We start from the raw sequence: 12244 nt of genomic DNA on the forward strand, positions 1-12244 counted from the left end.
GTTGTTTGTCCATTTTCATGCTTATTCTTTGAAAACATTTTTACATAATTCTTACTGTTATAAGAATGTTTTCTTAAGAAGTAAGCCTATAGTGGGAGAACAGGCAACATTTTATTCGAGGAATGTTTAACCTTAAAATTGGCTGAAAATTCACTCACAATCAGGCCACCCAAGATTAGGATGAGTTTCTTTATCAGATTTGGAGAAATGTAGCATTGCATCACTTTCTCACTACGGTGTGGATTATTGTGATGTTTTTATCAGCTGTTTGGACTCTCATTCTGACGGCACCCATTCACTGCAGAGCATCCATTGCTGAGACACTGAAGAAACGATCTCATCCTAATCTTGGATGAGTACATTTTCAGTAGATGTTAATTTTCAGGTGAACTATTCCTTCAATCACTATTAGATCTAGTGGTGTCATGTAAACTAAGGTTAGAACAAGACCGAAATACTGAGCAATGCATGACTCATAATATCATGCTGTTTACTGTCAGTTGTGAGTTTTCTCACTATTACTAGCATCTGTGGCAAATCTGTGGGTGAAAGCGTGGAGGGTTTTGACCCGGTCAGTGATTTTGTTTTTTTTCTTCATTTTTTCCACTAGTGACCCGTGTATGGGGTTGTGATGTGGTCTTCACCATGATTCTGGGAATCTGCCCCACAGTCGTCATGCAAGTATAAAAAGACGGGGTGACTTTAAAGCCTCGCTCACTGCCGCAGTCAGACGGCAAACTCTGCAGTCATTAATATGCAAAAATGCAAATGAGTGGGTAATTAAGAGCAGGAGTTCCACAGAGGCTCTTTGATTGCTAATGAATTCTAATCTGCAAGAACGGGGGGATGGGCTGATGAAAAAAGAATGAGGAGAGACACATGCACCCGTTATTCAAACCTCGCTGAGAAATTCAGTTTGTCCTCTGAATAAGGACGGTTGATCAAAAATACAGACCAAACAAAATCATTTAAATTAAACTTGCCTTTTCTGAGGGAAATAATGCATGCAAGACAGCAAAAAATAGTGAGACATTTAGAAACATCACGACCAATCATGGTTCAGTATGCAAATATTATGATGTCGCTGCTGGAATATTCTGTCAATGTGTGGCATTGTCTTCAAATTTTAATCTAAAATCAAAACCAAGTTTGAATGGAGTTTATATCACAAATTTTGACTTTTATAAAGATATAAACTTGCAATTCTGAGAAAAAGTCAGAATTTTGAGAGAAAAAGTTACTAAATTAGTTTTTTTGTGTGTGGTGGAAACAGAATTGCAAAATGCAAATTTAGAATTCAGAGAAATAAAATCATAATTACGAGAGAAAAGTCAGAATTGTGATGTAAATTTGAAGAAAAAAAGAATAAAAATTAAGTGTTCTCACAATTTTAGATATAAGATATAAACACAATTGTGAGAAGTTATTTACATTTTTTATTTGGTGAGAAAAAAAGACAGTCGTGAAATATAAACTCAGAATTCAGACCTAAAAAAGAAGTTGCAATGACCTTTTGTTATTCCATATCGGAAACAGCTTTCATATGAATCAGGCCTTCAGCATTATTTATTTAGTTGCTTAGATGCATTACTCAATAAATAATGATAAATGATGTTCCCCTGAGGCCTTATTTGTGTTTGCGTGTTTGTTTTCTGCTGCAGTCTGACCCTCAGCACGAGCGCCAGCGAGTGGGTTTAGGTGTCTTGGCAAAGCCTGAAACTGCAGCATATGTGTTGCAAAACCCAAACGATGTCATATTACCATTTTGGCAAGCCGTGACTTCACATATGCAGAGAGAGACGGAGATGTTGTTTAGAGCTCCCCTGACGACCGCATCTCATCTGTCTCTCTGTCTGTCTCATGCATTCTTTCACTTGCATCGAGGAGGACTAATGTAAGCAATGCACAGTATTAGACGCAGGTGTTTAAAATCATTTTTAGAACTGTTTTTCAGTCGTTGTACTGAATCAATGGCAGGTAAACGTTTCCAGTTTGTAATCTGTGAGAAAACAGTCCACTTGATCACACGTGATCCTAATATAACAGTCAGTATGACATTATGAACTGTCTTTATTCTAAAGAATTAAGTCACAATGCATAGGCCGTTTGCTAAGACTTCGGAGTGTTTTTTCTTTTAACGTGTTGCAGTGTGGTTTTTAGGGTCTTAATAGTGGTTATTTACTGGCCCGTGTCAAACTCTTCGTGGTTTCATTAATGTTTTCGCCTACAGTTTTGGGGTAGATGCCAGTAACCGTGGCAAAACTCACTCCTGACCGTAAAGAGGCTGTCATGGTTTATGAGCGTCACTGATGACAGAATATGGGAGGATTACTGTAGTGCCTAATCATTTAAAAAACTAGATTTATACATTTATTAAGTAGATATATGTAGTTCTTGAGCAATATTTGATCTAGAACACACTATAGGCAAAGACGGCGTGTTTTCATGCACTGATGAATTTTGAGATTTTGGTCGATTTTGCTTCAATAACGTCTTCAGGCTGCTGGAAAGAGAACATCCAAAAGACACTTTTAAGTGTTTATTTCATCGCACGTCATCTATTTGCATGTAGATTTCAATTGCAGTACATATATTTAAATATAAATATCTATAATTTTACTGAGGGGTTTATTCATATATCATTCTCACTGATTTAAAAAATTATTTTTCTTAAAAATATTTTTTTTCTGTCTGTTGAAAGTATTTTCTTATGAAGTAAAAGAAGAAATCCAAAAACCTTTAATATGTCAACAAAATCAAACAAGAATTTTTCAGATTTCTGTTCTGGAAATGAATGAAAATGAGTGCATATTTAATTAAATAATGCCTCATTTGCATATTTAAACATAACATTTCAGAAAACTTGTAATATGAAAACACTAAACATGAAAGGATCACACGCTAACAGACTTTCAGGTCGTTCCGAACACAACAAATGCAACAGATGTGTGACAAATCGGCTCAAAATATCAAACATGTTTGACCTTTGATGTCTGGATGGAATCTGAATCTGAAGCTAAAAGAAAAAAAAACATTCTGTGAACTGTCAACTCATATCTGCAAACTTTCTGTGCAGTTCTTGTTGATGCATCCAGACTGCAGAGCAAAAGTCTGTGCAAAATTTGCATGGTGCATTGTTTTCTTGTGCTCTTCTGCATGAAGCTCTTTGCTGCAGTCAGTAGGTAAAACTGCTGTAGGTCTCCTGGTCGCTCTTTAATGGAGCTGATGAAGCTCTCTGCTCTGATACACACACACACACACACACACTTCCTCTCTTCATTGGTGCTGCCGCGACCGCAGCTTTGCACAGTAGCAGTGTGTCGAGCTGCAGGAGTGTGTTCTCAGGAAGCGTGTGTCGTATACTGTAACCTGAGCGTGGGTGTTCAGACACACCGGGTCTCCCCAAAAACGACATTGAGGGAACCCCGGCGTACGGGACGGCTGACAAATGCTGAAAACCGAGCCTGAGGCCGGAGACATCTGCTCTGAGAAAGACTAATCAATCTCTGCTTCTCGTTCTGTGTGTAATCTTGATAGATGAGACGCCGGAGCAGACGAGAATGACTCCTCAAAATCACGTGTGTTGTTTGAGAAGAGTTCTGCTGCTGTACTGAGCATAAAACCGGTGAAAATATCTCACAAGACCTCAGGCCAGAAGATCTCAGAGATGCAATGGTGCAGGACCTGTGTAAAAAAAAAAAACCTCTTGCAAACACCACAGCTGACAGGAAACGTTCTGGCGAAGTTCTCTCAAAGTTATGAACACACATTTTTCCAGTAACCCTAATAGAACATTTGTTCAAAGTGGTATTTAATGTTTTTATACACTGTGCATAGAACAGGGTTCCTATGGGGTTTGGAAAAATATGGAATTTAAGTCATTCCAGGTCTGGAAAAGTATAAAAAAACAAAGCAGAGTATGGAAAAATATATGCATTTCCAGATTTTTGCCCCTATTTAGTTTTTTATTAACAATAGAAATTTAAGAATTTAATGAAAATAAGTTTATCATAAAAGAAGTGTTTTCATGGCAGCTGCGTTTAGTGATTGTCAAACACGACTGGTGCAAGGTGCACTTTTTCATTTGCATTTTGGGTTTCTTCTCGTGATATTCTTAGCACTATATTGCATAGCCTCAAGGACCTTTGCATAACAAAATACAGACATTTATGTGCCACAAGAAACTATTACACTTAGCATATAGGACAATGCAGCCACCAATTGCGCCCATTTCATGGTGTGGTTTCTTGGCCTCCACAGAGTATGCCTAAAAGAGACCGAAGGCCTTGAAATATGACACATTGCCCTAAGCCACAACAATACCAGTCTTTTTTATAGACCCTTGAACATGGCAAATAGGACAATGCACACAGGCATATTATGAAAATAGTTCTGAATGAACCATTAATGTTAAATATGGCCTGAAAATCTATTGAGAGGTTTGAAAAATTTGAGTTTGGAAATGGAAAATGTGTAGGAACCCTGATGGAACATTGTTTTCTAAAATAATTTAATTGGATGTTAAATCAATGTTTTTTTTTTAAATGTTACTAATTTTCGAAAATATTCATAAGTAACAAAGCTGACAGGAAAAATTCTCTAATTTGTAAAACTTTTTCTAATATTGTTTATAGAATGTTGATTCAAAGTTATCTGGTCTTTAATGTTCTCAAAATTTTAGCCCAGAAACGTTATTTATGCGTTGTGCATGGAAACCTTTTTTTCTAAAATGCTTTAATTGGATGTTAAATCAATGTTTTTATAAATGTTACTAATTTTAGAAAAGTTTCAAATGTAACCCAGCAGACAGGAAGCGTTCTCAGAACATTCTGGCAACGTTCTTCCAGTAACATTAATAGAATGTTCGTGCAAAGTTATCTGTTAATGTTCTCAAAGCGTTATTTATAGATTGTTCATGGAACTATTTTCTGAAATGTCAGTTGTAAGTTTGTCTAACGTTTTATAAATGCTACTATTTGTTTTGGAATATTCAGAAAACGTTCAAATGTAACATTCCCATAATCTTAGCAAAATGATACAATGGAATGTTGCCTTAACATCTGAATAACCAAGAAAAAACATTAAAAAACATTCAGAAATACCATTTTTATAAATGAGAGTAAACGTTAGCTTAACGTTCTTGGAACGTATTTTTGTTAGCTGGGCACCCAGGAGTTTTGCTCCGTTTTGTCAGGAAATGCAAAAGCGTGTGCTTTTTTATTTGTACCTTAAAAATCCCTCCCAACCTCCGGGACAAAGATGCATGCGATGTCTTGAGAAATATATGCAAGTGTCAAAGGAAGTAGTACATGTGTGTGAACTAGAACAAGAAAAAGCCCCTTTGAAGTTGTTTGCACGGTGGTCTCGCTCCGTGTGTGTGTGTGTGTGTATACTCTGCTGTCCCTCTCGACGCTGGTTGGTTTTTCTTGAGAAACATAAACCACAAGCCCAGAGGCACGGCTGCCAGAGTATTCATCAAAGACTAGATTCGCTAGAAGCAGGTGCAGAATCATCCCACAACATTAACACTGTCGGCTCTGATAAGAAACACCTCACCACACCTGACCAATCACAATCCACTCCTTTTACTTCACACTTATACTCAGGAATATGGCAGCTTATGAAAGGGTTCTGAATGTTGTTTCTTAAATAATGCACTGGTAATAAGTGGAATGCATTGATAACGTGAGTGAAGCTGCCAGCGCTGGGCTCTCTCAGACGTGTGTAGGCAGTCGAGGGTTTGATCTGGGTCACATGAACGCTGTTTTCCTGTTCACAGTAAGTCTGGTTGAGGGTTTCAGGGTGGAAAGCCCACTGCTGTGATATGACTCAAATACCTGTCTGTCAGCCTTCCTTTCAGCAAGATGATGTCTAATGTCTAAAACCTAAGCATTACTCGAATTTGGGTTTAAAAGACAATTCATATTCAGTGATATTATTAATAATGAACTTTGCAACATTTACACTGTTGTTGTGCTGAATAATGACACTATTATCATCTGAAAAGATGCTCACCCTCAGACCATCCAAGATCAGGATGAGTTTGTTTCTTCATCAGGTTTGTAGAAATGTGTCTCTGCATCAGTGTCTCAGCAATGGATGCTCTGCAGTGAATGGGTGCCGTCAGAATGAGAGTCCAAACAGCTGATAAAAACATCACAATAATCCACACCACTCCAGTCCATCAGTTAACATCTGGAGAACACAAAAGCTCAAACAAATCCATCAAGACGTTTTTAACTCCATATTTTAAATCCATAATCCATAATAACTCTTCCTCCAGTGAAAAAGTCCATCTCCTGTTGTCTCTCACATCAAAATCCAGCCACATATTAGTTTAGAGCTATTTTGTCTTGTAAACACTGCTTGATCTGTGCAGATTTCTCTCCTGATTCAGACCAGAACACTTTTCACTGGAGGAAGCGTTATTATGGATCATAGACTCTTATGTGACCCTGGACCACAAAACCAGTCATAAGTGTAATTTTTTTAAAATTGAGATTTGTACAAATAAATAATGAATGTATATGAAAGCTGAATAAATAATCTTTCCATTGATGTATGGTTTGTTAGGATAAGACTATATTTTGCTGAGATACAACTATTTGAAAATCAAAATATTGAGAAAATCATCTTTAAAGTTGTTCAAATGATGTTCTTAGCAATGCATATTACTAATCAGAAATGAAGTTTTGATATATTTACGGTAGGAAATTTACTAAATATCTTAATGGAACATGATCTTTACTTAATATCCTAATGATTTTTGGCATAAAAGAAAAATCAATAATTTTGACCCATACAATGTATTTTTGGCTATTGCTACAAATATACCCCAGCGACTTAAGACTGGTTTTGTGCTCCAGGGTCACATATTAAAAATACCTTGATGGATTTGTTTCAGCTTTTGTCTTCTCAAGATGTTAACTGATGGACTGGATTGTAGGGCTGCGCGATATATCGCATGCGATTGTCATGAGCCATCACCTGCTTTCAAATGGAGCGGCATTTAATACACCGAGCCGTAGATCACTGACAAGCTACGCAATATCGCGGATCGTGTAACTTGCCTGTGAACTGACGAGATGTGCATGATCATCGCGTTCGATAAATCATGTGGATTACTTGTGCATTATTGTGATGTTTTTATCAGTTGTTTGGACTCTCATTCTGACGGCACCCATTCACTGCAGAGCATCCATTGATGAGACACTGATGCAGAGACACATTTCTCCAAATCTGATGAAGAAACAAACTCATCCTAATCTTGGATTTTGCACTCAGAGAGAAATCTGATTTGTGAACTGCAGCTTTATTAAGGTCCTTCTCAATGACGTTTTTCTGTCAAGTGTGTTTAGTATCTCAAGGATTGTGGAATTCCATTTTAATTGGTCATATTTTTGCAATCATCAGTCCATTCATGTCGTGCGCAGCTGCCACGGTCCGTCTCCAGATATCACAGGACCGTCTCATCATGTGTGTCTTGTGTGTTTTGACCCTTATCCGTTGTAACGCTCAGTGTATCTCCTCTCTTGTATGCGTTGCTTGTGTGAGGTGCTGGTTGCCATGGTTTCGATGGTATTGGCGGATGCTTTCAGTTAGCTAATCCTGCTCGATGCTCTCCAAACCCTGAGATGAATACACTTGATGCCAGACGCAGCTGGCCCTGCATTCAGTCCTGCACATTCACGGGCCCATCGACTCAATAGAGCAGCTAGTCAAGCGCGGACCGGGTCTGAGCCGAGGTGCCTGCTCATCTCGGCTGTGAGTATAAACATCAGCACTCATCACAGACCTCAAGATCAAGTTGTGCAGGCAGGGATGTTATTTGGGAAGCGTGCGTGCTTTGGACGGCACATCATTTTAAATGTCAAACATATATCCCAAAAAAATCTCTTAACTATTATAAACTATTAAACTTCAGTGGATAATAAAATGTGATAAACTGCATAGCAACTCTCTGGAAATGTTGCATGGGCAAACAGCATTTTCTTCGGAAAATATAAAAAATGTAGTTTAAAATAATGCATTAATATGTTTAGCTTGGTCAAATTCTACAAATAAAATGTTAAATAAATTAATTAATGGTTTAATTATAGAATTATACCATGTTTTTTGTTTAAAAGGATTAATTTACTTTAAAATAATACATTAATATGGTTTAAATGTAGAAATAAAATATAAATAAATTCAATGCATAAAAATAAAATAATAAAAAATAAATGAATCATTTATTTATATGAGTAGCTATGTGTTGAATATACAAATAAAGGCTTAATTTAGTTTCAAATAATACATTAATATGTTTAGCATGGTATAATTCTATAAATTAAATTATTAAATTATTAAAATAAAAATATTTTAATAAAATTTAAAAAACATTTTGAGTGAAAAGGTGATTTTATATGGGTATCTGAATTGACATGCATGTGGCACAAATGCACAAATTAATTGATCTGCTTAGTATTAGATTGACATTTTTCTCTTTCTTGGTCTGTTTTAATTTAGTTTGAGTTTAAAAAGCTTAATTTAGTTTGAAATAATACAGTAATCTATTTACCATGGTATAATTATTTACCCATAATCAAATATGCATTCAATTATTGTGCTCATTTTGTAACTATTTCATTTGATTTTTATTCATATAGAGTATGTTACCAAAGTATTGTGGACTGTCTGGTCACTGGTGAAGACAACATGATGAAAAAGTTAGTAACCCCCCCACGCAGGGTTAAATTCTCACACACAGCTCTATTCATTGTGGGGTTAAACTGATTGACATGCCTCTTTGAGCATCTGTGTTTGTGTTTCTGTGGATTAGTGTTCGGCTGACATGATGCTGCTGTCTCATCTGCTCCTTCCAGAAATACAGCACTAAACCTCCACAATCATTTACCAAAGCCGGAGAGAGATATTTATGACCTGAATGTTTAAAACTAGGTTCGATGTTGCTGGATGAGGAATGCCTAATATAATATTCACCAATTTGCAACATTATCTGCCATTTAGCTGGCAATATGAAGCATTCGCAACCCATTGTGCTTCTGTAATGTGACGTATTTCTGAGCGGATCAGGATGTCCAATGAGAAGGGGAACTTGATTTTATCCATTTGATTGGATTGTGAAATGTGTCTGTAAATAGTTATTTGGCTGCCAGTTCTGGCCTAGATTGATGTCAGCTGAAAAGCACTTATTTTTCCTTTTCACAAATATTCCCAGCAAACAAAAACATTTCGCTAACGTTCCGAGTAAGTTCTGAAAACCTTATTTCTGGATGCTCTCTGCACGTTTTTTAAATGTTTTTCTTTGTTATGCACACATTAAGGAAAATTGCATCATCATGAAATGTTTTTTAAATGTTACTACTTGCTTCAGAATGTTTCGTGAACGTTCAAAAGTAACATTTAAGAAACATTAGATCAACTAAAACGTTTGAGAAAAACCCATAAATAACGTTTTGAGAACATTAAGATAACTTTGAAGTAACGTTCATAACTTTGAGAGAGTCTTGCCCGGACGTTCTGCGGACGTTCCCTGTCAGCTGGATAGTAGCTTGTTTTTCTGTTATTGCGATTTCTTGAAATCAATAAAATACATGAAAACAGATGCTACATTTTGATGAAAGATTATGAAGAAAAACATTTTTGTTTGCTCTCTGATGAGTCGCTCACAGTCAGACCATGAAACGAGAACGTAAACGGGGTGAATTTTGATTTTGTGTGTTGACTTTAATGTCAGTGTTTACCTGCACTCATTTTCATTTGTAAATGCCACAGCTTCACTGTCAACACCTGAGGACAGACATATTACACATATGAATCATCATGTTGCTGTTTGTTCATATTAATCTCTCCCCTGGTGTGGTTTCTGCACCACAGTGACCTCAAAAAACACCAGTTAAAGGACGGAGGTGCAGCTTCTGTTTTCCCACCACAACACCAAATGTGGGCGCTTCCTCCTCTTTAATGTCCCTGAAAGTCCTGTTCACACCTCCAGCCAGAAGCCATTTGCTTCGCTTCAGTTCTGATTATGGCTCATTCAGTTTTAGATTATCCGAGGCGTCAGCTCTCCGAATCTAAGATTGATTTAGGAAGTGCTAACACTGCCTTTACACCAGCGAGCTGTTTTAACAAACTCAAGGTGAAAAAAGAAACCGGTTTATTGCTTTTGAAAGCATATCAACATGTCATATGTTATCTCAAATAAGAGCCGTGGGATCTATAGGTATATAAATAGCTATAAACCATAAACTCATTTTAGTTTACTGGATCATTTATCTTAACAACCATTTCCAGTTTCTCAATATAGTAGTGTGGCGGCCCATATATTTTGACAGAAGTACATCTTTAAATATTAAATAAATATATATAAAGTATTTTTCAAAATATATATACCTAAATATACTTTCTACCAATATGTTTTCTGGTCATTTTTTTTTAATTATATTTAAAAATATATAAATATGCTTTAAAACGGCAATAATTTAAGTGTTTTCTCGCCTCTAAAATACATTGTGGTTTGTTAAGGTTGACGTAAAATATATTTAAAATTTCGAAAATATATTTAATTGAGATTCACTGTTTACAACACATATTTAGCATATATTTCAAATATATATTTGGTGTGTTTTTTGCTGTGTGGGGCTACCAGTGTTATTTATATTTTCACATAACATAGCATGATTTTGATTGATTACCATATTTATTCATACTCCTATTTACATGATATTCCAATGAGTATCATGGTACTGTGATCCCTAAACAGCTTGGTACTTTTGTCAGGGTGTTTTAGCCTATTTATGTATTTATTATTTGTTTATTTACATGTGCCTAGCTGTTATCATTCTGCCGCATTTTAATTCGATCCGAAGAAATTTTGAATTGAATATGAATTTCTGCGATCACGATTCTATCGCTGAATAAGCGGTAAACGTTTTGCGTAAAACAAAAAAAATACACAGTATTCCATGGCTTCCTGTTGCCATTCTTTTAAAACCTGGGTAGGGTGTGCAGGGAAGAGAGGTTTGGCTTCAGTGTTAAACGTGTTTTCATTGGCCACCGAATATGTCAATCAAACGGTTCTGGAACCCTATTGGCCAGTTCGGTGGGTCTATCGCTCCATTTCGCACTGTTTCTCAGTCCATCTGTCTTTAACCGTGCGTCGTCTCATTCCGCGCGTTAGTCTAGTACGGCGCATTTTACAGCAAAATCCTGCTCATATTACGATAAAGTGAGATATACTGTTGCCCGCATTATTTCGCAGTTTATTTGTGTTGAGTGTATGGTAAATATCAAAGTAATCGCGTCATAAACCCAGTCCTAGTTTTCTGGGCGTTTGAAATCAGACACCGCTATAACGTCTCCTCTCAGCGCGGAGGGATACACTGCTGGGGCTGACAATGTGGACGGTGCTAAAATGTCTCCTCGGAAGATGAGATGTTACATTTGTAGCGCTCAAAAGAATTAGAATAGAACTTTAGTCAGAGTTACATTTGTGCGCGGTTACATTGTAACAACACTCGACGCGGACTGTTCGCGTTTCCCGGGGAATTGGACGCGTTTTGTACCGTTTATTAGCGGGACCTGAGGCGCGGAGGGGGGAAATTTTGTCCCCCAACTTTTCTGTTTTTCCTCTCGGGCTGAAGCGCTATTCTCTCCCGCTGGATGCCGCACGCGTGACGCGAGGAACGGTGAGTATTTACCGCGTTTATCGGATTTTACACGAGTAAACGTGCACGTTTTTGACTTTACCGCGTGTGTTGTGATTAATGAACTTTTTTTTGCACAGTAAATGTGTGTGAAGTGTTTTGTCTCTGAGCTTCGGTGTGTGTGCGGGGTTCGAGTCCGGAGGAAACGGCTTCTTTGTTCAATACTGGCAACAATGTCAAGTTTAAAACCCCTGTATAGCTCGTTTTTACCACAGTAACTGTGTGTTTACAACTTTATAGAACATCTGCTGCCTCTTTCGCTTGTATATTTGCTGCAATTGGGGTATTTAAAGTTTTTGATGGTTATAACAGATGAAAGTTTGCACTTGGGTTGAATAAAGTCATCTGTGAAGTTCGGTTGATGCGTTTTACATTTGTTGTGTTAGGAGTTTCCTGCTATTCGCAGTTCTTCTAATGTCCTGGTCTGTTTATTTGACTTTTCTTGGGAAATAACTTTTATTTTTTCCACTTTTGGAATGGCTTTCCTATCTCTTCTTGTTTGGAAAACTAGTGGAGGTGTTTACATACTCTGATTA

At 37.0% G+C, this 12244-nt stretch overlaps 1 protein-coding gene across 2 annotated transcripts in view; it reads left to right on the plus strand.

Moving 5' to 3' along the window:
• The first annotated feature begins 11137 nt into the window (after positions 1-11137).
• Positions 11138-12244, plus strand: part of tcf3a (transcription factor 3a) — a 46457-nt gene continuing 45350 nt past the window's right edge. The window contains exon 1 of one of the 2 annotated variants that reach the window (XM_079379117.1): positions 11138-11690. The gene's annotated coding sequence lies outside the window, so the exon portion shown is untranslated. The remainder of the gene's footprint in view (positions 11691-12244) is intronic. The other variant, XM_079379118.1, reaches the window with a different exon arrangement.

The sequence above is a fragment of the Barbus barbus genome (assembly GCF_936440315.1).
Source record: "Barbus barbus genome assembly, chromosome: 26".
In the NCBI taxonomy this organism is placed as follows: domain Eukaryota; kingdom Metazoa; phylum Chordata; class Actinopteri; order Cypriniformes; family Cyprinidae; genus Barbus; species Barbus barbus.